Here is a 26,866-nt window from a genome sequence, read left to right as displayed (position 1 = left end):
TTCTTCATTATAAGCTAAATTGCATAAAAGTTGTTTTTGATGTGACGTAACAGACACTTTCAGCTTCAACGCAGAGTTGCTAGAAATTATCCAACTCTTCTCGTATCGTATCTCATATCAGTCCTTCCGCATAGGCTGATAAATAAACTCTAAGGAAAAAAAAAAAAGGAATTATCCGAATGTGACAGAAATCGGTACATGTAATGAAAAGGTACTCACGTTCAAATGAGTACATTCGAGAACAACTGGATAATTTATTCAGGAGAAAGGTTTCAGAAAAAGAGCAAGTTAATAACGCGTTGTTGGCCCACCGCTGGCCATTATGCAGACAGTTATTCGGCTTGGCAGTGATTGATAAAGTTGTTGGATGACCTCCTGGGCAATACTGTGCAAAATTCTGTCCAATTGTCATGTTGAATCGTCAAAATCCTCAAACGGTTTGAGGGGCCTTCTCGTAATGTTCAAAACATTCTCAGTTGGAAAGAGATCCCGAGACCTTGTAGGCCAAGGCAGGGTGTGGCAAGCACAAAGACAAGCAGTAGAAACTCTAACCGTTTGCGGGCGGGCATTATTTTGCTGAAATGTAAATCCAGGATGGCTTGACATCTAGGGCAACGTTCGGGGTGTACAATATCGTTGACGTAGCACTATGCTGTAAGGGTCGGGCCCATAACAACAAAAGGCGTCCCGATGTGAAAAGAAATGGCACTGCATACCATCAGTCCTGGTTGTCGGGCCGTATGGCGGGCGGTACTGAGGTAGGTTTCCCACAGCTGTCCAGGACGTCTCCAGGCACGTCTTCGACCTAGTGATGGAACACCCGACTGTTTTTAACAACCGTCTGGTCAATCGATTGTTTTTTCTGTCAGTCGGTTTTTTCAGTCGAATGAAAGAACCGAATGAAACTAATCTCCACGGCCATGTCAGCTGTATGGATGTTTTCATTCACTCACCGGGTTTGACTGGTTTCAGTCAGTATGAGACAACCGACTGAAACAAATCTCTGACGGCTGCGGCCATTTAATGAATGTTTTAATTCACTGGCCAGGTTTGAGGGGTTTCGTTCATTGCGATACAACCAACTTACGCAAGTGTCTGTCGTTTTCGGCCGTTATCTGAATGTTTTCACTGCGCCTTCGAATTTTTTAGCAGTCAAATAAAATATTCATTTCAAGAAGATGCAAATAAACCGTGTATTTAAAAAATGAAGTATATGCAAAATGTTTAAATTTACTTACTTAAATGTGAATTTTTGTGCTTGTTAAATATTTTTCATGGTGTTAAATTTCAGTTTTTGATTAGTTTTAAAAATTTTACATCTGCTGCTTCTCTTTAAATTTGTGCATATATAAATGAACGATCACTTTTTAAAGTTTTTTTACTACGATTGTTTCTTGTCTGCTTGCTCAGTACAGATGTTGCAACTGATTGAAACTACCTTCCCCATAAGCTAGACACTTTAAACTTTCCACATAGATTAGAACTGGATGGCACTGCAATATTAACTAACTTTAGAGTCTAGTGTGTGGCGGAGGGTATTTTATTCTTCGGTCGATCTGTCTGTTCAGTACACATTTTGCAACTGATTTTAAACTAACTTCCCAACAAGCCAAAGACCTGAAACTTTCAACTTAGCTCAGAACTGGATGACAATGCAATATTATCTGGCTTTGGTTCAAATGGCTCTGAGACTATGGGACTTAACATCTGAGGTCATCAGTCCCCTAGAATTTAGAACTAATTAAACCAAACTAACCTAAGGACATCACACACATTCATGCCTGAGGGAGGATTCGAACCTGCAACCGTAGCAGTCGCGCGGTTCCGGACAGAAGCGCCTAGAACCGCTTGGCTACAACGGCCGGTTATCTGGCTTTCTTTTCTGCTGTAGGGTGGAGACTGCTTGATGTACCACTGCTGTTTCCCTGTTTTCCTTTTCCAATCGCGAATGTTTGCTGCTAAGCTTCCATGTAGGCTCGATTCTCTCTAATTTTTACATTACTTAGAAGGAAACAATACACTGGTTGATTCAGTAGAAGAGAAACTGAAATAAACCTGAAATTTACCGTATGTCTCATTGAAATATTTGAAATCAACCAAAAATATCACACACACAAGAGTAAAAAGCAGACAATAACTGTTTAAATAAAAAACTTTCGGTATACATGTCTGTAAATGGGGCTAAAAGGTGTTAAACAATCTGTCCTAGCTCTATACAGATTCAGAGGTCGTGAAAATTTTTGCTTGTGAATTTTTAATAGCTATGCTTGTAAAACTGAAAACGGAAAACGCGGGGCGCATGCAGCAGATAATAGAAACGAGTGTTGAGAGTAACAATCGTTGAGAAAAATCACAGAACAGTTCAAATTATTTGAAATGCAATAAAATTGTTAGCGACTTAGACACAGCTTTTCAAACATCAGTTACCTATTGCATGCGTGCCACGTTTTTCGTATTAAATTTTACAAGTATTGTTACAGCTGTTAAAAATTCACAAGCAAAAATATTCAGAAGTATCTGTAGGCGTCAGTAATCAGTATTATTTAATACATTTTAGGCCACTTTAAAAATGTGTTAGATAGTAATATTTTACTTAAATAGATATTTTTAATTTAAATTTACTGAAGGTCTATCTCTCTCTTCTCCCTCCGGCTGACACCCAACAGCGATATTTCGTTTCCTGATACGATAAACTCTTTTTATTGGTGACTCGATCAGTTGTATTTTAAGCATATTATATAACATATTGTGGGAAGTATTTTATCGCGAAGGAGTTTGTCATTATTCGTTAATTTACTCTGAATTTCATTTTTAATGTAGTTTCATAATATGGATCTCCCTTGCAGATACTGTGTGTCGCATTGAATTTATCTTGCGATTTACATCTAATACGCAGTCATATGATTTATCCCATTCATAAATGTTCCACTGATTCATAGAAACATAGATTTATGTAATAGTTAAGACTTATTTATTTTTATCAGGCTTTTGATCCCTCAGAATCAATTGCAGTATTATTTGTTTCGATTTAAGCAGGACAGACGAACAAAACACATTTATAAATTTCAAACTTTGCAGTTTCTTACAACAATCGGCTCACAATAATCTTGACGATGCAACTCCAGGTTACCTCTGAAGGTGAAAGTGTCTGCGTAATAGTGTTAGTATGTTGATATGTTTATCATATTTTAAGTGATCGCGTATCTTGCAAAAGAGACTGAAATTGTTAACTGGCTCAGCATTCGCCAAGATGAGTGTGGAAAAATCGCAAAATACCCACACTCAAGTGGCTGGCAAAATCGACTCGAGCCGGTGTGGAGTCAAACCAAGTTGCAACTCGCCTTTCCAAGACTGGAACACAGCGAGGAGATGCGTTTTAAAAACATTACCTTAAAACTGATCACTTGACTAACGTTATAACATCTTGTAACCTTGTTCAAATAAACTGTGGCCGAACTCTCTAAATATTACTGGGGGCACAAATGGTATTTCAGTTAATTAGCTTAGAGGAAAGTTATAATTTTGCAGCATTGGGTTTCCCTGCACTGGTACTAGCTTTGAGGGCGTCCAAAGGGTTACTGAAGAGATTTTTACATAACTGTCTAGGGTAAACCCGTATCTTTTTTTCGGGTGTGGGAAATTCGATTGACTGGAAAGAAACAGACTGTAATCAACCCTAGTTAAAATAAAGCAAATGAGGACAGGGCCGTAGGTACTTCCTTCGTTTTATTCTGTTAAAAACACGGAGACAAGCAGGTTTAGATGCTCTCCTACACTCCTATAAACATAAAAGATGTTCCAAAGTGATCTCAACAGCTTCGATCACGTATATTTCAGAAATGGAAATAGGTAGAAAGGGTTGGTTTGCGGCGTAATGTTCACACAAAGCTAAAGCTGTTTTTTTTTTTCATACTTTCCCATTTTAACTGTCGTCTGGTCACACCCCATCAGTTGGTATAGTGTGTGGAATGGTTGATACAGACCGCCGGCCGCGGCGGCCGTGCGGTTCTAGGCGCTACAGTCTGGAGCCGCGTGACCGCTACGGTCGCAGGTTCGAATCCTGCCTCGGGCATGGATGTGTGTGATATCCTTAGGTTAGTTATGTTTAAGTAGTTTTAAGTTCTAGGGGACTGAAGACCTCAGAAGTTAAGTCCTATAGTGCTCAGAGCCATTTGGTACAGACCAGATCTGACATACAAGTCCTGCGGAAGCACGCTACATTTTTTTCTTTGGGTGGGACATGTAGGACTGCGATTTCGCATCAGAGCAGCAACATCACACGTTATCGAGGACACGCTAGGCCGGACTTTGTACTGGAATATCGTTTAGATATCCTGTGTGCTACAGATGGCGCACACATTTTATCTACAGTTCATCCACATAAATACTCCGCAACGTACCGTATGGTGCTGGCGGAGGGTACCATGTACTATTACTATTCATTCCCTCTCCTGTTGCACTCGCAAACAGAGCGAGGGAAAAACGACTGTCTGTGTGCCTCCGCATGAGAGCCAATTTCTCATATCTTATCTTCTCGGTCCTTACGCGCTATGTATGTTGACAGCAGTAGAATCATTCGGCAGTCAGCTTCTAATGCCAGTTCTCTAAATTTTCTTAACAGTGTTTCTCGGAAAGAATGTAGCCTTCCCGCCAGAGAGTCGCATTTGAGTTCCCGAAGCATATCCGTAACACTTACAAGTAAGTATTGTACCTACCGGTAGCAAATGTAGCAGCTCGCTTCCGAATTGCTTCGATGTCTTTCTGCAATCCGACCTGTACGCAACCCAAACACTCTAGCAGTTCTGAAGAATAGGTCGTACCAGCATCCTATATGCCGCCTACTTTACAGGTGAACCACCTTTTCCTAAAATTCTCCCAATGAACCGACGTCGACCATTCGCCTTCCCTACCACAGTTCTCATAAGCTCGTTCCATTTCATGTCGCTTTGCAACGTAACGCCCAGATATAGAAACGACGTGACTGTGTCAGGAAACACGCTACTAATACTGAATCCGAAAATAACAGATTTGTTCTTTCTACTTATCTACATTAACTTACATTTTTCCATATTTAGGTTTAGTTGTCATTCATCACACTCATTAGAAATTTTGTCTATGTCATCATGTATCTTCCTACAGTCACACAACTTCATCACCTTACCACACACTACAGCATCATCAGCAAATAGCCGCAGATTCCTGCAACCCAGTCCATCATTTATATACGTAGAGAACAACAGCTGTCCTATCACACTTCCCAAGGGCACTCCTGACGATACGCTTGTTTCTAATGAACATTCACCGCAGAGGAAAACATACTGGATTCTGCTATTTAAGAAGTCTTGGTGCCACTCACGTATCTGCGAACTTACTGCATATGCTCCTACCTTCGTTAACAGCCTGCAAAGGGGCACTGTGTAAAATGCTTTCTGGAAATCTAAAAATATGGTATCTGCCTGTTGCCCTTCATCCACAGTTCGCAGTATATCATGTGCGAAAAGGGCAAGCTGAGTTTCGCACAAGCGATGCTTTCAAAAACTATGCTGATTCATGGACATAAGCCTCTCAGTCTCAAGAAAGTTTAATATATTCGATCTGAGAATATATTCAAGGACACTGCAGCAAACTGATTTTAGGGATATTGATTTTTAATTTTGCGGGTCCGTTCTTTTATCCTCCTAATATACTGGAGTAACCTGCGCTTTTTTCCAGTCTCTTGGGACTTTTTGCTGGCCGAGAGGTCCACGGTAAATCAGATCAGGTACGGGGTCAGTACCACAAAGTACTCATTCTAAAATCGAGCTAGGATTCCATCCGGACCTGGTAATTTATTAGCTTTCAAACCTTTCAGCTGTTTCTCTACGCCAGTGATGCTTATTGCTACATCGTCCATGTGGGAGTCTGACCGATGGTCAAATGATGGCATGTTTATACGATCCGCCTGTGTGAACTGTTTCTGTACGTGAAATTTAAAACTTAGCTTTTTCTTTAAGGTGACCATCCGTCCCTCCCCCTCCCCTCCCCTCCTTCTTTTTTATTCGCAAGAGTCACGATTTTTCTACCTCTGTCCCGAATTTTTTCAAAAGTAATTCTGGACAGCTATTTGTCCCGGATTGAATGATTATGAAACGATTTATCCCAAATTGGATGTTCATTTCACCTCTGCAGTATGCTGGTACTAACAGGTGGAGCAGTGACAAAACAGTTTGTTGTAAAAACTACGAAAGAAATGTTAGTGACTAGACTGAGTATCATGTCTTCATATGCTGTTGAAGACCACAGACATGCTGAAGAAACTTTACAGCACGGATAAATACTACATGTCGGCTCCAACTCCTTTATCTTAGAAAGTATAGATAAAACATAAATTAATGTACTTTTGTAACAAATTAAAGCAATAGTTTGCATTTATTACATTTAATTAAGACTTTTCTTGCAATGTCAAAATTTTTAGTGTGTCCCGAATTTTGGTCTCGAAATATGGTAAACTTACGACACTGAACTCTGTTAAGCGGCTACTAGGTGTGTATGAACATTATGCCGCAAACACCCTGTATTTGCCATACGTTTTTATTGAGACAATGAGAAGCCGCCGACAATCGGCGATCGCATGCACCGCGACGCCGCCCCGCCCGTACAGACAACTGAATATTTTAAACATCATTTACCTTCTGCTCAATGAACTGTATTAAAAGCATCTTCATTTACAGTCATATTTCTTACTGCAAGTGATTGCTACGTTTGAAAATATACGCCTCTATAACGCGCTTTCACAAAGACTTGTCACTCTCGTGTGTAGCTTACATGTACCTTTCGGTAAGAGACTCGCCCCTACTGGAGTTGTCAGCACTGAAACGCAAGCGAGGAAACGTTTCCCCTCTCATGTCTCTGCTCCCCACGTTTCATCGCGACCATTGGGCAACTAGTCGTCTACAGACCGTGTGTGTCCTGAAAAATAATCCGATGTGACCCAGATGATCGGGGTTTTCGAAGCTTTTGTCTGGGGTCGCAATTTAGGTGATGAAAGGCGTACCCAGTGATACGTCAGCTTAATTAGTTACCCGTTAGTGGCACTTGGAACAACATGACCCACAACAATATATGAATCAGTTTCAAATGATGGAAAGAAAAATTGCTTCACTCGGTAGATAATTAAATGAGCGTGTATAATGCTTATGTTAAATTTGGCATACGCTCTGAGTTGTGTCTTCACTTACCCGTGGGAGTAGGTATACCTTCTGGTGGTATAATGTAGCTCTGATTTAGCTAAACTAATGAAAGTATTGCGGGCTGGTTTCACTCAGTCAACTAATTTCAATTGAAAGATTGGAAACATGATTCAGCCGACGGATAAACTACTGTTTTCACTTGAAAATGAAGAATGAATAATTCAGTCAATGTGCAAAGCTACAATGTTGTCTAATGTTTTTATTCGGTTGCTCCCACAGACTACTTTCACTGGAAAAAAATAAATGAATAACAATCCAACCGACACGTAATAGTACAACCGACTGACTCTACTCCTTTCATTCAGTTACTCCCACAGACTGGTTTCACTCAAAAGAATGAATGAATAATTCAACCAGTACGTAAAACTATAACCCAATGTGTCGATTGTTTTCCAACAACCAAATGAATTGGCTATTTGCATTCAGCTGTTTCCACCACTACTTCCGCTTGGGATTTAACTGACTGGAGTAAACCTGTTTTCAGTAATAAGTTATGCTTCGAACTGAGCCCCGATGAGCAGCGAAGACGTGTCTAGTCAGGCCCCCGACAGCATTAGGATATCAACCTGATTATTTCCATCTATACATTCCGAAAACCAGGAGTGACGGTCTTCGTGCCATTCCTTTTCATAGCAGAACCCCTTTGGTTGACATCGGCAGCGCAGTGGTAGTCAACGGTATTCTGCTCCCCGAATTTTCCCTTCATGGCAAGCCATTTGGGACTTACATTTCAACAAGATAATGCCCGCCCGCTTACGACGAGGATTTCTACTGCTTGTCTTCGTGCTTTCCAACCTTAGCCAAGAAAGTCGTCAGATCTCTCTCCAATTGAGAACGTTTGAAGCATTATGCTCAGGACCTTCAAACCGTTTCGGGATTTTGACTATCCAACTCGCCAATTGGAGAGAATTTGGTACGATTCCTTCAGGAGGACATCCTACTTTCTCAATTAATGCCAAGCTCAATAACTGCTTGTATAAGGGCCAGAGATGGACTTGCTTCTAAAGGTCATTCATTGGAATAAATCATCCAATTTTTTTGAAATTAAAATGTTTCTGTGTACATTTACATCACCTCTATTGAATTTTGTCCCATTCAGATAATTCCTTCGTGGTGCGTCGTTTTTTTTCCCTTAGAGCGTATTATTTTACTTGTTGTTTATTGCGACTGCAACTTGGAACAATAATCATCTCCAGGCAGAAAACGCAAATTCAAATACTCACAAAGGCAAAATTACAGCCGCTAGTCCGAACAACAAAGGAGTACGAACGATGTCGAAGTTACAAATTATGCAAATAACTACAAAACCAGATAAAAACGACGACATTAACATGTTTCTTCTCCTTCGCATGACCCCCATGACCCCCGTTAACGAATAAAGAATGTCGTTAACTGTCTGAAAGTTACAGCGTGTACTAGGAGGGTGACGGAATCGAGAGTTGCTACTTTGGTTTGACTCTCTCAGGTGACACTATCTATATCCGATTCTAAATAATGGTTTGGCGGCAACACCAACAGCAGCTATTTGGAGTGAATCAGATTGTGCTTGATAATTGTTAAGGAACAACTGACACTCGCTAAGGAGGAGCGGTCAGTGGGTACGGAACAACCGTCAATTGCTACGGAACGCCAAACCAATGATAGTAAAAGAAATGTAGACGTCGTGACGTGTTAACTGCAGCGAAGCTTCCGCACTAACGACCTGTACGATGTTTGACAAAGATTTTTGTGGAATCGATTAGTGCGACTCTCTATGTTGCACAGCAACATGTCTGCAAGACATCATTTGAGTGCTTACGATCATGGACGAACAGCTCGACGGCTCGAAGCCGGGCAAAGTGTCGCCACAGTAATTCGTGTGTTGCAAAGCGACATGTCGCTATTAAAAAAAGGCTGCTGAAGGTGGAAATGGTACCAGAGAGCATGCCGGTAGTTGTAGACGGACCACCACATCGCAAGAGAATCGATATGTGGCCTCGAGTCGCTGCAGACCTTGCAACCGTTAGCGGCACACGTGTCACTGCCCCAACCATTTTGCGGCACTTTAATCAGACTGGTTTGTACGCTTGTAAGCCTGTCAAATGCATCCCACTTCAACCAGACGACTGTCGAGAAAGAGTTCATCATTATAGGAAGCATGTTAAATGGGGTCAGCAACAGTGGTCCAGAATGACGATTTCTGACGGATCTCACTTCACTGTGGAGAGTGATTCTGGACACCATTTAGTCTGAAGAGACAGAGGTACACGCTACACGTCACAGTATGTTCACGAACCTCATTGGTATGGCCTAAGCGTTATCGCGTGGGCAGGCATTACGCGCAATAACCGAACACAGCTGCACATCTTTGCGTGAGGTACCGTTACAGGCTAAATGGTTCAAATGGCTCTCAGCACTATGCGACTTAACTTCTGAGGTCATCAGTCGCCTATAACTTAGAACTTATTAAACCTAACTAACCTAAGGACATCACACACATCCATGCCCGAGGCAGGATTCGAACCTGCGACCGTAGCGGTCGCTCGGTTCCAGACTGTACCGCCTAGAACCGCACGGCTACTCCGGCCGGCGGTACCGTTACAGCACAGCTGTACTGCACGGAGATTATTCTGGATCATAGCTGTCTGTTTAGTGGTGCGGTGGGTCCCGAATTTCTGTTTGTGGACGACTGTACCCACTCACACAGGACCACTGAGGTGTTGGGCACACTGGAAAGAAAGATATTGAACGTACTCCCAGCATCTAAGCTCTTTAGGGCATGCTTGGGATGCTCTTAGAAGACGTTTCCCTCAACAAACATCCCATTCCCGAAGTTATGGCGTAAAGTCAAGTGCCGGAACGACAGTCGGGAACAACAGAGCAGAAAGGGCTGTGATGATCACGTCAGCCAATTGCATTCTAACCGACCCCTCTCCAGCATCAAGATTAGGCACTTCAAGACCAGCGACTTAGGAAATGTATATAATGAAGAGAGTTCTTATTTGCATGTGGACCTTTGCTTCCGACAGCTCTGTGTTATTGTCAAAGATCCGCGCGGTTTGAGGCGTCACGTCACGGACTGCGCGGCCCCTCCTGCCGGAGGTTCCGGAGTCGTCAGTCCTCCCTCGGTCATAGGTGTGTGTGTTGTTCTTAGCATAAGTTAGTTTAAGTAGTGTGTAAGTGTAGGGACCGATTAACTAAGTAGTTTGGTCCCCTATGAATTCACAAACATTTGTACATTTTATTGTCAAAGTATTGTTATTGTTCATTAATACGATTTGTTTGAATGTTGTCTAGCTATCCGAGAAGGGAGGATTCCTAGAGCCCGCATATTTTACGTCAAGGCGGGTTTCAACACCCGAACCGTGAAAGAGCTGAAAATCGCCTCGAGAGGAAATGGGACAATATCCCTCAAGAACTCCTCAACAGTTTGGTAGTCAGGGTGAATAACAGGTGCAAAATATGCATTAGTGCTCCGAGGAGGGCATATTCCCTACTCAGAATCAGATATCGATCTTAATGTTTGGAGCCCGGCCTGTGTCAAACATAAACGCTATTCCATGTCTGTTGCAGAATTCTGTACCATTGATCGTTATAAATATACTAGCCCACCTCTATTACGTGTGTAATGCGCTTCATGTCGTCCATCAGTACCTGTGATTGTTTCTGTCCAACGACGTCTCTGTTCCTTAGCATTTGTGAAGTAAAGTATTTTTATTTTGTGTTGGAGACTAACGATAATGAACAAACAGTACCTCAAGTTTTTGTTCGTTATTAGAACTTCAGGATCACTGAACAAATCACATGAAGCCGTAAAAAAATAAAAAATAAAAAATTTTTTTGGGTATCTATGAGGAAGCTGTCTGCAGTAACAACGGCAGCTACAAAACTTCCATGCAGACTCGGCTTAACTGTTTTTTTATTAATTTCATCTACTTATACCTCATAGTCAAACCAGTGGCAGCCTCTCAAAATGGTACTTTTTATCACTTCAGCTGTTTATAATTTTTGGACTTCACTTTGTAATTGGAGGCTTCAGTGTGTGTAGCAGGGCAGTGGGCATCAGCCTGGTATGCTACTATCTTATCCGCAGCTATGTACTATGCGAAATATATATTTCAACACGTCACTAACTATTTATCATTATTACGGTCCTCTTGGGTGGCTGCGGTCTTGCCGCGGGGGTGACACCGATTCCCGTCAGATCACCGAAGTTAGTCGCTGTCGGGATGGGCTAGCATCTGGTCTGCTGAGCGCTGTTGGCAAGCGGGGTGCACTCAGCCTCTGTGAGGCAAACTGTGGAGCTACGTGATTGAGAAGTAGCGGCTCCGGTCTCGTAAACTGACCAACAGCCGGGAGAGCGGCTTGCTGACAGGATGACACGGTGGTCGGACGGTACCGTTGGGCCTTCATGGCCTGCTCGGACGGAGTTTGTTTTATGGCCCTCTTACGACTGTAATCTAATTCTCAAAAGTCTTCATTGAAGAAGGGAACCTATAAATGTTATGAAATATTCTTACACTGTGGTATTGTCATGACAAGAATTATCTCTTTTTTGCTTCTTGAATTTTGCTCTTTGAATGCTGTTTCAATGCTATGGGCATACATTGTTGCTGAGTTCATCAAGAAAAACAATGTTCAACCTTGGAAGGAGCTTGTATAATTGCTATTTCGGGTTTCAACAGAATATTAGACACGTTCAAGCTACTAGACTTTAGTCTTGTAACGTACCGTTCATCAATCCAGCTTGGGAAGGGAGACAACCGTGCATGAATACGAAATAATAGCCAACAGACGTTAAAACGTGCTATCGACAGATCCAACATCTTGTCGTGAGCTGTCAAAGAAGCATTGTGGATGATGTCGAATTCCGTACCTTCCCTGCTGATAATATGGCTCACAACTATAGGCAGCTGCATTTCTTCAGCAAATATGTGACAACTGTTTAAGGCTACACGCTGTTCTTAAATATAAAGCTCATCGGCTGTACAACTCGCAACGAAACACAGATATTATCTGAATGCTGTCATTCATAACTCATGTCCACCAATATAATATTCAATATTAGGGTTTTATGCCGTTAATCGAAGTTTCTCCATAAAAGTAGATAACCAGGTAACATTTTTTACACCTGTCTGCGAGTAGTCTGGATTAATACCCAGAGTTCTAATATAGAGGGCGGGAAAAAGAAGGAAACCCCAACCACATTACCATGCCTAATACGGTGTAGGAATACCTATCGCATTCAAAACAGCCGCCATTCCTTTCGGAATGGATAAATACAAGGTCTGTACGGTTTTCAAGGGAATGTTACACCACTCTTCCTGAAAAATAGTGGCACGTTCAGGTAACGATGACGGAGATGGATAACGATCAGGCACCCTCCTCTCTAAAGTACACCACAAAGGGTCAATAATATTCAGATCTGGTGAGTGTGGTGCCCAAGGGAGATGCGAATTTCATTATCGTGCTCACAATAGCATTCCTGGTCGATGGGAACTGTGTGAACAGGGACCCTGTCGTTTTGAAACACAGAATTACAATTGGGGGACAAATATTGTACGATGGGACGAACCTGATCAGCCAAAATTGTCATACAATCCTAGGCAGTAATGTGATCTTGCAGATAAAAAATGGTTCAAATAGCTCTGAGCACTATGGGACTTACCATCTATGGTCATCAGTCCCCTAGAACTTAGAACTACTTAAACCTAACTAACCTAAGGACAGCACACAACACCCAGTCATCACGAGGCAGAGAAATCTTGCAGATAACCATATCAAGATTTGGCTGCCAAAATGATCATCAAAAATCCCCGATGTTTCACTTTTGGGACTTAAACTCGGTCAGAAATTGTAAACAGTGTGAAACAAGATTCATCCGACCAAATGACCCACTTTCATTTCTCTATAGTCCAGGTCCTATGGCTTCGGTGTCATGTTTTCTTGGTACTGATATTTGGATCACTGATAAGTGGTTCCCTGCTTGTGGAGTTCTACTCGTGGTGTTTTGGTACAGACCGGGTTCGCAGTGGGAAATCTAGTTCTGGAGTGAGTTTCGCAGCTGTCTTCTTACTACACTCATGTTCATAAATTAAGGATAATTGCAGAATGTGGTGCCACACAACGTGGCACTACACAAAAATGGCGCTAATAGCATAGGCACGTAGAGGACACACACGAAACAGATCTGTCTGTCTGTCGACAGTATTGGAGATAAGTTGAGAAAACCGAGCCGAAACACGTGTGCCCCAAAACGCCATTGTTTCCTGCGCATGTACCCCGACATCAGTATGGGATATGATCACCACGCACACATACACAGGCTGCACAACGGATTGGCATACTCTGGGTCAGGTGGTCGAGCAGCTGCTGGGGTATAGCCTCCCATTCTTGCAACAGTGCGTGTCGGAGCTCCTGAAGTGTCATAGGGGTTTGAAGACGTGCAGCGATACGTCGACGAGAGCATCCCAGACGTGCTCGATGGGGTTTAGTTCTGGTCACTGCATTCGCCTGATATCTTCCGTTTCAAGGAACTCCTCCACGATGACAGCTCGGTGGCGCCATGTGTTATCATCCATCAGGACGAAGATGGGACCCACTGCACTCCTGAGAAGGTGGACATACTGGTGCAAAATGACGTCCCGATACACCTGACCTGTTACAGTTCCTCTGTCAAAAGACATGCAGGGGTGTACGTGCACCAGTCATAATCCCACTCCACATCATGAAACCACGACCTCCATACAAGTCCCTTTCAAGGACATTAAGGGTTTGGTATCTGGTTCCTGATTCAAGCCAGATGAAAACCCGGCGAGAATCACTGTTCAGACTATACCTGGACTCGTCTGTGAACATAACCTGAGACCACTGTTCCAATGACCATGTACTGTGTTCTTGACACCAGGCTTTACGGACTCTCCTGTGACCACGGGTCAGTGGAATGCACCTTGCAGGTCTCCGGGCGAATAAATCATGTCTGTTCAGTCGCCTGTAGACTGTGTGTCTGGAGACAACTGTCCCACTGGCTGCGGTAAGGTCCCGAGCAAGGCTACCTGCCTTACTCCGTAGCCGTCTGCGAGCACTGATGGTGAGATATCGGTCTTCTTGAGGTGTTGTGCACTGCGGACGTCTCGTACTGTAGCGCCTGGACACGTTTGCTGTCTGCTGGAATCGTTGCCATAATCCTGAGATCACACTTTGTGGCACACGGAGGGCCCGTGCTAAGACCTGCTGTGTTTGACCAGCCTCCAGTCGCCCTATTATTCTACCCATCATAACCTCATCAATATGTGTTCTCTGAGGCATTTTCAACACACAGTCACCATTAGCACGTCTGAAAACGTCTGCACACTTACTCGCTGCACCGTACTCTGACGTTCACCAACACACATCTGCGTATGTGGACTGCTGCCAGCGGCACCGTACGACGACCGCAGGTCAAATGCACAGCATGGCCATACCCCGAGGTGATTGAAACCCGCAAACCAGCCACCAGAGCGTTGTTTCACCATGTATCAGCATTATCCTTAATTTATGAGCATGAATGTATTTTGCGTCACAATTCTCATCAACAACCGCCTATCATGATCATCACGATCACTCAACACACTCTTTTGTGCACGTTGTGACTTAATTTATGATGTTTTTCCGCTTTCCCTGTATGCTGTACAAATCTGCGATACGCAGCTACTTGAAACACCAAACACTTCGGCTGCCTTGGTCACGGAAGCACCCGCCACAGGCGCACCAACAATTTTCTCACGTTCGAATAATGTACTCACAACCACGCAGAACACTGTTCTCACCACGACTGACACATACAGCGTGTTGAGGGCATTATGTAGGTGCCGTTCGTCGTCAGATACGACACCGCCATCTGCTGTCTTGGCTAATATTTGCGTTTATGTTCAAGCATATATCTCTCGCGGTGTTCCATAGTTTCTTCCACCTCCTGCAATTTGCAAGGTTCACTGGAGCTCAGTTTGCTGATTTGTGAGTGGTCGTTAACGATGGTATTTCTGGAGCGTGATGACGATGTTTGGTTTGTAGGACGCTCACCTACGCGGTCATCAGCGCCCGTACAAAGTCCCAATTTTTTCACAGTACAACTATTTTACGCAGTCCAATCTAGCAACTATCACGAATGATGATGGTGATGATGATGATGATGATGATGAAATAATGAGGACAACGCAAACACCCAGTCCCGGGCAGAGGAATTTCCCATCGCGTCCGGGAATCGAACCTGGGACTCGGTGATCCACAGGCGGCAACTCCAGCTTCTAGAGCACGAGCTGCGGACTTTCTGGAGTGTATCATGTAGTATAAACATCGTGGGTGATACTATGAAGCTAAATGTAATGGTACGTACATGTGAAATCAATCCTGGTAAGGCGAAAGGAGGACATATTTGTTAGTAGGACTCTGAAAGGGTGCGACATTAACGTAGTCCACAGTACTCTTCCAGCGCTGATGGTTTACCCAAATATGTCTGATTTCACGCAACGGAGGCATTCACATTTTTAAGATCGTAACATGTCGCTGGCGTCCTCGTTCTCCAGCGAAGTATCACATCGAAGAGAGAATGACCTGAGCTGCAAGCAGTAAGGAAGGAAACGCTGCATTCATTGAGACATTAGAAATGAATCATGGATCTGTTGTAGATATTTTAGACGGCATTGTTGGAGATGGAAAACGCCAGTGACAGTGGACAAGAAAAGTACAGTTGCACCATTCCCTTATGCAAGATCCCTTTAGCTAAAGTAGCGCAACTAATATATAACCTTATTTTCGTTTGTGCTTTGAGATACATTGTTTTCATAACATTCTGTTTTACAGGATTTAAATTTTTACACATTTACTAATTATAAACCTGTAATGAAATGAAATGATGGTATGGCATTGTTGGCCGGGAGGCCCCATGCGGGGAAGTTCGGCCGTCGTACTGCAAGTCCTTTAACGTTTATTCGGTGACTTGCAGTCAATGATGATGAAAGACACACAACACCCAGTCATTACGAGGCAGAGAAAATCCCTGAGCCCACCGGGAATCGAACCCGAAGCCCCGTGCGCGGGAAGCGAGAACGCTACCGCAAAACCACGAGCTGCGGACATAAACAGGTAATAAAACAAAATAAGTAAATAAAAATTTATAGCCCCATAGAGCCTATCACCTAGGGAGAATTTTTGGGAACAGTTAGGGACAACATCTGAAGAGAGATAGTTCATTTTTTATGGCAGGGGAAAAGTGGCAGAGCAAAGTAGGGACAGATTTAATTTTCGTTTCATTTTTAGAGATTAAACTTAGTTGGATAAACAGATAGGTCCGAACATTTTTTTGGTTAGTAATCAAGACTTCCTCGGACCTAGGTTAGAATCCCTCCACTACTTCAATTATAAATCAAAACCATCAACAATGGCGGCCGAAGGTTTCTGGCATAATAAGTCACCCTCATTCTGCCAACTGCATTGTTAAAGGTGGCGGAGGAGCGAATAGACGTTCAGGCACTTTCTTGCCCTTGGGGTGGGAAACTCCTGCTAACAGGCGGAAGAATCAGCGTTGGTCAACGGCATGAGGATGGAAAATGCAATAGAAACTTTTGCATTAAAGACACATAACGTGTAACCACAGGACATGTAGCCTGTACCTGAAAGAGTGTCATGATGATCCCTCCATTCACAAAAGATTCCGGACAAGACCTCCATTCGGATTGCCGGGAGTGTATTACCAACGGGAAGGTGACTATCAAAAAAAAGATTGAATAATCAACGAAAGGATAACGTTTTACGAGTCGGGCATGGAATTTCAGAAGTTATCTGAAAAGATAAATCCTAAGGTTCAATCTTCATATAATGTGGATAAGATAAGTGAAATGGAAAGAAAACAGGGATTTCTGGTCAGTAGCGTGTACGATAATATCAACAGTAGCAGAAAATAGTATAACTGGAGTAGAATTCTTTATGAATAGAGGCAGAGAGTACGTTACCGTTAACAGTTCAGTGATGGGGCTGTTCTCATCACAATCGACAACAAAACAACACCAACAACAATAGTTCAGGTGTAAGGACATTCAAAGGATAATTCAGTACGTAAAGGGAGATACGAACTGTGGTGTCACCGCCAGACACCACACTTGCTAGGTGGTAGCCTTTAAATCGGCCGCGGTCCGTTAGTATACGTCGGACCTGCTTGTCGCCACTATCAGTGATTGCAGACCGAGCGCCGCCACACGGCAGGTCTAGAGAGACTTCCTAGCACTCGCCCCAGTTGTACAACCGACTTTGCTAGCGATGGTTCACTGACAAAATACGCTCTCTTTTTCCGAGACGATAGTTTAGCATAGCCTTCAGCTACGTCATTTGCTACGACCTAGCAAGGCGCCATATTCAGTAACTATTGATACTGTGAATCATGTACCGTCAAGAGCGACGCTCATCATTAATGGATTAAAGTTAAGCATTCCACCAGCTAATTCGGTTTTTCTAAATTCTAACTTCCTTGTCATGTTCCAGACCTCACGCCAGCCTGCGTTAGCTAAAACGCGTGCATTTCGGCCTCCTCTAGTAACACGGTGTTGGCTCTCCTGCCAACCACAACACGAACCACTAATTAAGGGGGGTTGCAGTGCTGTGGCAAGGGAAGGATTCATTGGAGAAATCTCAAGGGAATGCAGTTCATCGACGAAACAAGTTATTTACAAAACACTCGTTCGAACGATTTTTGAGTATTGCTAATCAATCTGGGACACAAAACAGCATGAACTGATAGAAAGTAGCCAACACAGCTCGGTGCGTTTCGTCACAGGACCGTTAAATTAGCGTGAGAGTTACGGATAGGATAAAGAAACTGCACCAACATATGCTCCAAGACAGGCGTTGTGAACGCGGAGAGGTTTACTCTTAAAATTCCAAGAGAGTACGTTCCAAGAAGGCTTGAGAAACATGTTACTTACTGCTGCAAGTGTCTCGCGAAATGACCACGACAAGAAAATCGAAGAAATTAGAACACCGAAATTTACCGACCGTGATTCTTCCCAACGGATGGAACAATTTAGCAGGAAATGACCTACCAGAAATACTCTGAGGTGAACACTGCAAGTGGCTATTGGAGTGTACAGATAGATACATTTTTCGCTCAATCAACACGTCATAGGACTAGAAAACTGACTGAGTAATACTGACAGGATATACTCTCCACTATGTAATGAGCTCCGAAGTACTCCACGTATTTGAACCGTTCCAAGCCGAACAGTTCCTCGTCAATGGAAGTGATCTCATCTTCCCCATAACGTCAGTCTACTAACGCAGGACATTCCAATTACGCTTCCCGCTTTTATTGGAGAGCTTCTGTAGCACAAACGTATCGTCTAAGCACCGATTTCAGGAAATAGCACCGGTGAGTAACTGCACCACAATTGTCCAAATCGAATTGAACACTCGCACCGAACACCGAGGTCATTTGGAGCTCCAAAACGTATTCCATTTCTCCTTCACGTGTCTAAAAAACAGATTTGGAGGATCACTTCTCTCTATAGTAAATCTCTAAGCAGTCCCAGGGATGCATCAGGAAATCTTGACATATTCTACTTGCTTTAAATTTTTTTCCGAAGAATGTTATTGTTAATTCCGATATTATGAAGATACTTAATAGGAACAAAGTACATACTAAACTCGTTCAGTAGATAATGGTCCACGATTTTTTGGTCATTGCATATTTATTCTTAATAGTTAACAAAAAAAAATATCTCTGAGCACTATGGGACTTAACATCTGTGGTCATCAGTCCCCTAGAACTTAGAACTACTTAAACCTAAAGACATCACACACATCCATGCCCGAGGCAGGATTCGAACCTGCGACCGTAGCAGTCGCGCGGTTCCGGACTGAGCGCCTAGAACCGCTAGACCACCGCGGCCGGCCAATAGTTTACATTTGGTGACAATATCAGTCAACAGATCTTTTTACATGTACTATTTTTCTACAGAGTCTCCATGCAGTTCTGCAGCCTTCTGCGAGTACTGTGTAAGAGAATGTGTTTCCTGTTGGTAAACGATCTTGGCCTATGCTTGTAGCCACGTTTTCACTGCATGAATTAGGCTCTCACAATATTTTAAGTGTGTCCCACGTAGAGAAACCTTAAGTGGACCAAACAGATAGAAGTCAGAGGGCGCCAGATTTGGGCTGTATCGTGGATGAGGTAATGATGTCAAACCAAATTTGGTGATGTTTTCTCAATTCTCAGACCTGTGTGGGCGTACACTGTCGTGGGAGAACAATATTTCTTTTGGATTCGTGTTAGACAGAACAAGTCGGAAACGATTCTCGAGTTTGTTCTTTAGAAAAACTCCTCTGAATTAACGGTTGACCATTTGGTGACACTACAACGAGAATGACTTCATCAATACCCCAAAAAACTGTAATCATGACTTTACCAGTAGTTGGAACTACTTTGAACTTCTTCACCTTTGGTGATTCCAGGTAGCACCACTCCAGTGACTCCCTTTTTTCCAGCTCCAAGTGATGCAGTCTTTTTCAGTCACCAGTAAAGATCTGGGGTAGAAAGGCCTCTTCACTGGCCTCAAACTCTCCAGAAGTTCAGATGAATCGACTGTTCTTTAAATTTTGTAGTCTGCTGTGAGTTCTCGCCAACCCATCTCGAGCACACCTTTGAACATTGAAGAATCTCAGTCACTGCACCCCCACTTTTTTTGCCCCATGATAGGTGTAGAACCAATTATCGAGTTTCCATGCGTCTGTGTACACGAATAATGTCTTCTGTGCGACTCATCATGTCGAGAGCCGTGATTGTGGAAAGCAGTCGTGGATTTGATCGATGATGGATCTCAGTTCCGCACATCCTATCGCTTTAACTCTCTTCACCCACTGCCCAACAGTAGTTATCAACTGTACAAAACTTTCAATGGATGTTCACTACTGTTTTTTTTCATAAAAAACGTCAAACAGAGCACGTTGCCCATCATGAATGACTTGCGCAGACGCCATTTTGATCGTTCGCTAGTGCTCTTCCATTTGTCTAAATTGTTCAAAACTTTTCACATGTGGAGAAGAGTGAACGAATTTTAAGCACGTACGAGGTATGTTAAATAGGCAATACAACGAATTTTTTTTTTCTAGGCCAATTTCGATTGAAAAAGTACGTAGTTTGTTATGGGATATCATGAAATAGTTGCGCTTGTACTCCTGTTGTTTCATGAAGTACCCATAGGTGTAGGTGCGGTCCAGGCAGAGCGCTGCCATCTAGTTCTTTTTGGTGGAAAACCAGAGCATCGCATATATCAACAGGTGCTTGCAGGATGTCTACGGAGACTTAACAGTGAACAAAAGCACGGCGAGTCGTTGGGCGACGAGTCTGTCACTATTGCAGCAAAGTCGCGCAAACGTGTTCGAACTTCCGCATGTCGGCTGGTCGCACACAGCTGTGTCTTCAGTGTTGGAACGTGATGACTCTGTCATTAGAGGTGATCGATGGATCACAAGATAAGATCTTGCTGCTCAAGTGGACATCTCTTTTGGTAGTGCTGACACACTCATCCACCAGGTGGGGTACTCAATGATGAGTGCCCGCTGGATACCTCGCCGCCTAGCGGAAGATGATAAATAGTATCATGGGTTGGATCAGGAAAAGGTAAAACACGTCGATAATGCTGTATGAGTTTAAATCCCCTATACTCAAGCATTAAGAATACATAACTTGGAATGAGGTGAGAATCTGAAGCGAAGTGTCCTGGCTGGCTGCACCTGATGAAATGGGCTGAATCAGTCGCGGAGCTCGTAGACCTCGACAGCACCGGCTAGAGGGCGCTGTCGTCTATGTCTCGTGGTAGTGCCAACCTTTGAAACTATGCGTTGCTATCGATACCACAGTATCGAAGGGCCAACTATGCGGAATTGCTTGCGCGTTACGAGGCTGATCGAAACAATTTGCTGTTGAACGTCATCACAGGCGATAAAACATGGGTTCACCATTTCGAACCGGAAACAAAAGGGCACTCCGTGGAGTGCCGTCAGACCAACTTTGTTACGAAGAAGAAGTTCAAAGCTGAAACCTCGTCCGGTAAAATGATGGCGACGATCTTCTAGGACTCTGTAGTGGTTATTGGTTATTCTGTTTGATGTCCTTCCTCGTGGTGCAACAATCAACACTGAAATTTAATGTGCTACCCTCCTCAAACTGAACATATTTCTCCTTCTCAGTGAAGAAGCAATGCGTTACACAAGTCTGTGTACTCGAGAGGAGCTCACAAAACTTCGCTGGACTCTTCTTCCTGATCGACCCTACAGCCCGCATCTCGCACCTTCGGACTTCGATCTGTTTGGCGCAATGAATGATACACACTGCAGGAAGCAGTATGTGGATGATGCGGACGTTAATGATGCAGCAAGACGTTGGCTCCGGCGTCGACCAATAGAGTACAACCATGCAGGCACATAGGCCTCGCTAGTAAGGTGGCGTAAGGCTGTCGCACTGAAAGGAGATTGTGTTGAAAAATTGGGTTTTGTAGCCAAACGAGTGGGCAATAATATGGTGTATTGGAAGCCTGTAAAAAACCATCCTCCCTTCAGAAGAAAATGTATTGCAAAACTTACTGAACGCCCTTCGTAAAAGGACGTTTTCACACACAGGGTGTCTCACTAGGAATGGTAAATATCCAGAGATATGACAAATATGATCATTTGAAGAAAAGAGTTTAATAACGACATGTAATCTACTCCTGATCGTATCCTAGATAGAACGCATTTAATGTACATTGTTATTTAATTTGTGTGTTATTCAAAACATTGTCAGGTTTGCAGTTGTACAGCAAACAGTAAACATTGCAACATGTGTTCTACAAAGTATCGGTTCAAAAATACGTATTTAAACAGATTCACCTCTAAGCATTATCGTATAAGTGACATTACCGTTACTGTGCCCTTTGGAGAACATGGTGTGCTGCTTGTCCGAATAACGGTCAACCTCAGGGCTCAGTACTGTCCCCAACTGCAATAGATTAAATGTTTTCTGTCAAGGAATCCATTTGGAATAATGTATATGTCCATAAGAAGCATTTTGCTTGAAACGAGCATTCCTGTCATATGCGTGAATACTGACGATTCCGGGCGGGGCACCCGGGACACCCAATGTATGTAAATGGCTGTAAAAATAGTTATACCAAAGTAGTCTTACATGTGAAAAGAGTAAGTTAATTACGGAAATATTTGATGTAGCATTGAATGCAGTATATCTTCACGTTTTATTCCTAGCCAAGACTTTTAGTTCTCAACATTCCTGCTAGGTGTAACGCGCGAATAAGCTATTCTAACAGTCATCAAGTGTTGTTTATGGTTCCTTGAATGTAAATCCGCTATTACAGTTCAAAGACAGTTCGGGATTAAATATAGCAAGCCACCACCTCAAAGACAAACTGTTATTATTGGTACAATCGTTCCGCCGAAATGGACTGTGTATCGTCTAGAAGCCTGGTCGGGATCGGCCAGCAGCCTCTGACACAACAATTGAACACGTTAGGCAGTCTTACCTTCGACACTGTAATACCAGGCACATTCAGTTCGAAGCTAGTACATCTCGTTGATTTACTCGAACTACGAAATGAGACTGGCCAACTTGTTCCATTGCTGCGTCAGAGACTGCTGTCTGATCTTTTCCCTGCGTTCTGTTGAGTCACAGACAGTTTCGGTGAAACGATTGTACCAATTAATAACAGTTTGACTTTGATATGGTGGCTTACGGTATTTAGTGCTGAACTATCTGTGAACTGTAGTAGTCGAATTGAATTCGTGAAAGTATGAACAGCACTGTGCACACTCTGCACTGTTTTACTCATGATGACTGTTGGAATAACTCATTCGTGCATGCCAACTAGCGGGAACGTCCGGAACTAACAGTGTGAGGCGGATATAAAACGTGAAAATATACAGCATTCAGTGCTGTATCCAACATTTATGTAAGTTATTGCCGGATGATGTGGCCAAGCGGTTCTAGGCTCTTCAGTCTGGAACCGCGCGACCGCTACGGTCGCAGGTCCTAATCCTGCCTCGGGCATGGATGTGTGTGCTGTCCTTAGGTTAGTTAGGTTTAAGTAGTTCTAAATTCTAGGGGACTGATGACCTCAGATGTTAAGTCCCATAGCGCACAGAGCCGTGTAAGTTATTTACCCTTTTCAAATTTGAAAGTTACTTTTTTACAAGTAATTTGGGGCATTATTTATAGAAACGGCCTCCGTATAAGAGTTTGTACGTACATTCAGAGGGAATAGAACGCAGAGAATAAATACGTAGTCGAAATATTGGACGAATGGAAGTCTGATATACTGAATAGTACTCCCAGATGTGCAGAGGAGGAATGAATTGTTCACATGGATCTACAAACTGCAAACGAACCGAGGAGAATAAGCTGAGCACGGTGTTCTGAGACGCAAAGACAACTCGGGATGCGAACCGAATTTACGGAGCCAATTCCCTGCTCCAGCAACTGCAGCAGGAGGTTCGTGAGCGAGGCCGCACCTGGCGCGGGGCAAGGAATTTCCATTAACTGGGAAGCCTGGGACGGTGGGCAAAATCGTGGCGGGAGCAGGCGGGCGAATTATACGGGCGCAGTTTTCCAACTGTCGGCGGAGGCAGCCCGTGACGCCGGGATCCTATCGACCGGCAAGCGGCCGGATCCGCGATGTGCTTGTCGGCCGCGCCCAGAAGCAATTTATAAGCCCGTGTCTGGTGTCGGCAGCCGCCGCTCTCCGATATTCATGTGTTCTCGCCGAGCCGGAACGAATGGCGCCGTACGTTGCTCTCACCTCTGCCGCTGGCAGTCGATCGAGCAGCGCCACGTGGGTTTACAAATGACGGAGCGACTATTTTCCGTCGGGTGACACCTGGTGTTACCGAGGGCCACACGCTGCTCTTGGCACATACACGGGCGATAACTTTTGTTATCGAACAGGCCTTTGCACCTGATGGAACGGTTTGTTCACGTGTGCTGAATATGATTAAAGTGAAATATTTCTTCGTTCTCATTTTGGCACCCAAAATTTCATGAACGGACGTGGAAACTCGGATTGTCACACTAGTCGTATTGTGGCCAGCGGTTAGAAACGAACTATCAATTCCGTAGAACGCTACATCAGACCAGTTTCTTGTGCAGAATATTAAACTGTGATTTAGCTGATATAAGTAATCTGTGCTTTACACGACAGGTGACTTGCCATGTCAGCGGCCTTACACATCTACATCTACATCTACATGATTACTGTGCAATTCACATTTAAGTGCTTGGCAGAGGGTTCTTCGAACCACAATCATACTATCTCTCTACCATTCCACTCCCGAACAGCGCGCGGGAAAAACGAAGACCTACACCTTTCTGTTCGAGCTCTGATTTCTCTTATTTTATTTTGATGATCATTCCTACCTATGTAGGTTGGGCTCAACAAAATATTTTCGCATTTGGAAGAGAAAGTTGGTGACTGAAATTTTGTAAATAGATCTCACCGCGACGAAAAACGTCTTTGCTTTTATGACTTCGATCCCAACTCGCGTATCATATCTGCCACACTCTCTCACCTATTACGTGATAATACAAAACGAGCTGCTCTTTTTTGCACCCTTTCGATGTCCTCCGTCAATCCCACCTGGTAAGGATCCCACACCGCGCAGCAATATTCTAACAGAGGACAAACGAGTGTAGTGTAAGCTGTCTCTTTAGTGGACTTGTTGCATCTTCTAAGTGTCCTGTCAATGAAACGCAACCTTTGGCTGGCCTTCCCCACAATATTATCTATGTGGCCTTTCCAACTGAAGTTGTTCGTAATTGCAATCCCCAGGTACTTAGTTGAATTCACAGCCTTGAGAATTGTACTATTTATCGAGTAATCGAATTCCAACGGATTTCTTTTGGAACTCATGTGGATCACCTCTCACTTTTCGTTATTTAGCGTCAACTGCCACCTGCCACACCATACAGCATTCTTTTCTAAATCGGTTTGCAACTGATACAGGTCTTCGGATGACCTTACTAGACGGTAAGTTACAGCATCATATGCGAACAACCTAAGAGAGCTGCCCAGATTGTCACCCTGGTCATTTATATAGATCAGGAACAGCAGAGGTCCCAGGACGCTTCCCTGGGGAACACCTGATATCACTTCAGTTTTACTCGATGATTTGCCGTCTATTACTACGAACTGCGACCTTACTGACAGGAAATCACGAATCCAGTCGCACAACTGAGACGATACTCCATAGGCCAGCAGCTTGATTAGAAGTCGCTTGTGAGGAACGGTGTCAAAAACTTTCTGGAAATATAGAAATACGTAATCAACTTGAGATCTCCTGTGATTAGCGGCCATGAACGCACGTGCAAGTTAAACGCATGCAACAACTCAAGAAACTCTCTGCACCATTTTGCAGACGACGGAAGAGAGAGAGAGGAGACAGAGAGAGAGAGTCCAAAAATTTTGTTAAAGTAATAATGAATTATTTTTCTGAAATACATTCACACAGATTGTATTTATATTGGGAAATACACTCATGTTCAGAAAAAACAGAACACCTTGCACGTCTAGAGATAAGACGTTCATGTTCACAGGACATGTACATTAGTATGTTCTGCAGAAATAATTAACATTTCAGTCACCTCGGTTTAGCACGTGTCCTGTTGCTTAGTAGGCATAGGGTCCGACCTGGGTCCTGATAATTTGTTCCATGCGTGATGGCAAAAATGTTCAAATGTGTGTGAATTCCTAAGGGATTAAACTGCTGAGATCATCGGCCCCTAGACTTACTCACTACTTAAACTAACGTAAACTAACTTAACGCTAGGGACAACACACCCATAATGAGAATTTCACTAAGCATCGGAATGTGCGATGATATGAAACTTCCTGGCAGATTAAAACTGTGTGCCGTACAGAGACTCGAACTCGCGACCTTTGCCGTTCGCAGGGAAGTGCTCATTCTGGAAACATCCCCTAGGCTGTGGCTAAGCCACGTCTCCGCAATATCCTTTCTTGCAGGAGTGCTAGTTCTGCAAGTTTCGTAGGAGAGCTTCTGTAAAGTTTGGAAGGTAGGAGACTGTGTACTGGCAGAAGTAATGCTGTGAGGACGGGGCGTGAGTCGTGCTTGGGTAACTCAGATGGTTGAGTACTTGCTAGCGAAAGGCAAAGGTCCCGAGTTCGAGTCTCGGTCCGGCACGCAGTTTTATCTGCCAGGAAGTTTCACACACACCCATGGCCGAGGGTGGACTCGAACCTCCGGCGGAAGGATCCGCACGATTAGTGACATGGCGCCTCTAACCACCCGGCCACTCTGCGCAGCTTGCGTGATGGCTTCGATGTGTATAAGGTGCAAATGGTGTTCTGTGGTATAGCCATCCATGCTGCATTACCCTGGTTCCAAAGTTTATCTGAGAGGATTTGGCATTGGATCACAGTGGTACACCGGTCGTTATAGCACATTACACACATTTTCGGTAGGCGACAAGTCTGATGATCTGGCAGGCTAGGGAAAAAGGCTGACATACTGCGATACCAAGAAGGCGTACATTTGTGCAGAAACATGTGGTCATGCATTGTCTTGCTGAAAAATGGCGTCTAGGGTGCTGTGCAGAAAGGATATGGCTACAGGTCGCAGAAAGTCATTCA

The 26,866-nt window shown here is 43.6% G+C and overlaps 1 protein-coding gene across 1 annotated transcript in view; it reads right to left on the bottom strand.

Annotated features, from left to right (window-relative positions):
- LOC124613640 (sodium/potassium/calcium exchanger Nckx30C) overlaps positions 1-26,866 on the bottom strand; it is a 1,525,550-nt gene that overhangs the window by 625,311 nt on the left and 873,373 nt on the right. The gene's annotated exons all lie outside the window — the stretch shown is intronic.

This window comes from Schistocerca americana, chromosome 4, assembly GCF_021461395.2.
Source record: "Schistocerca americana isolate TAMUIC-IGC-003095 chromosome 4, iqSchAmer2.1, whole genome shotgun sequence".
Classification (NCBI taxonomy): domain Eukaryota; kingdom Metazoa; phylum Arthropoda; class Insecta; order Orthoptera; family Acrididae; genus Schistocerca; species Schistocerca americana.
Note: the sequence above shows the minus strand (reverse complement) of the source record. Positions and strands in the feature narration are given on the sequence as shown.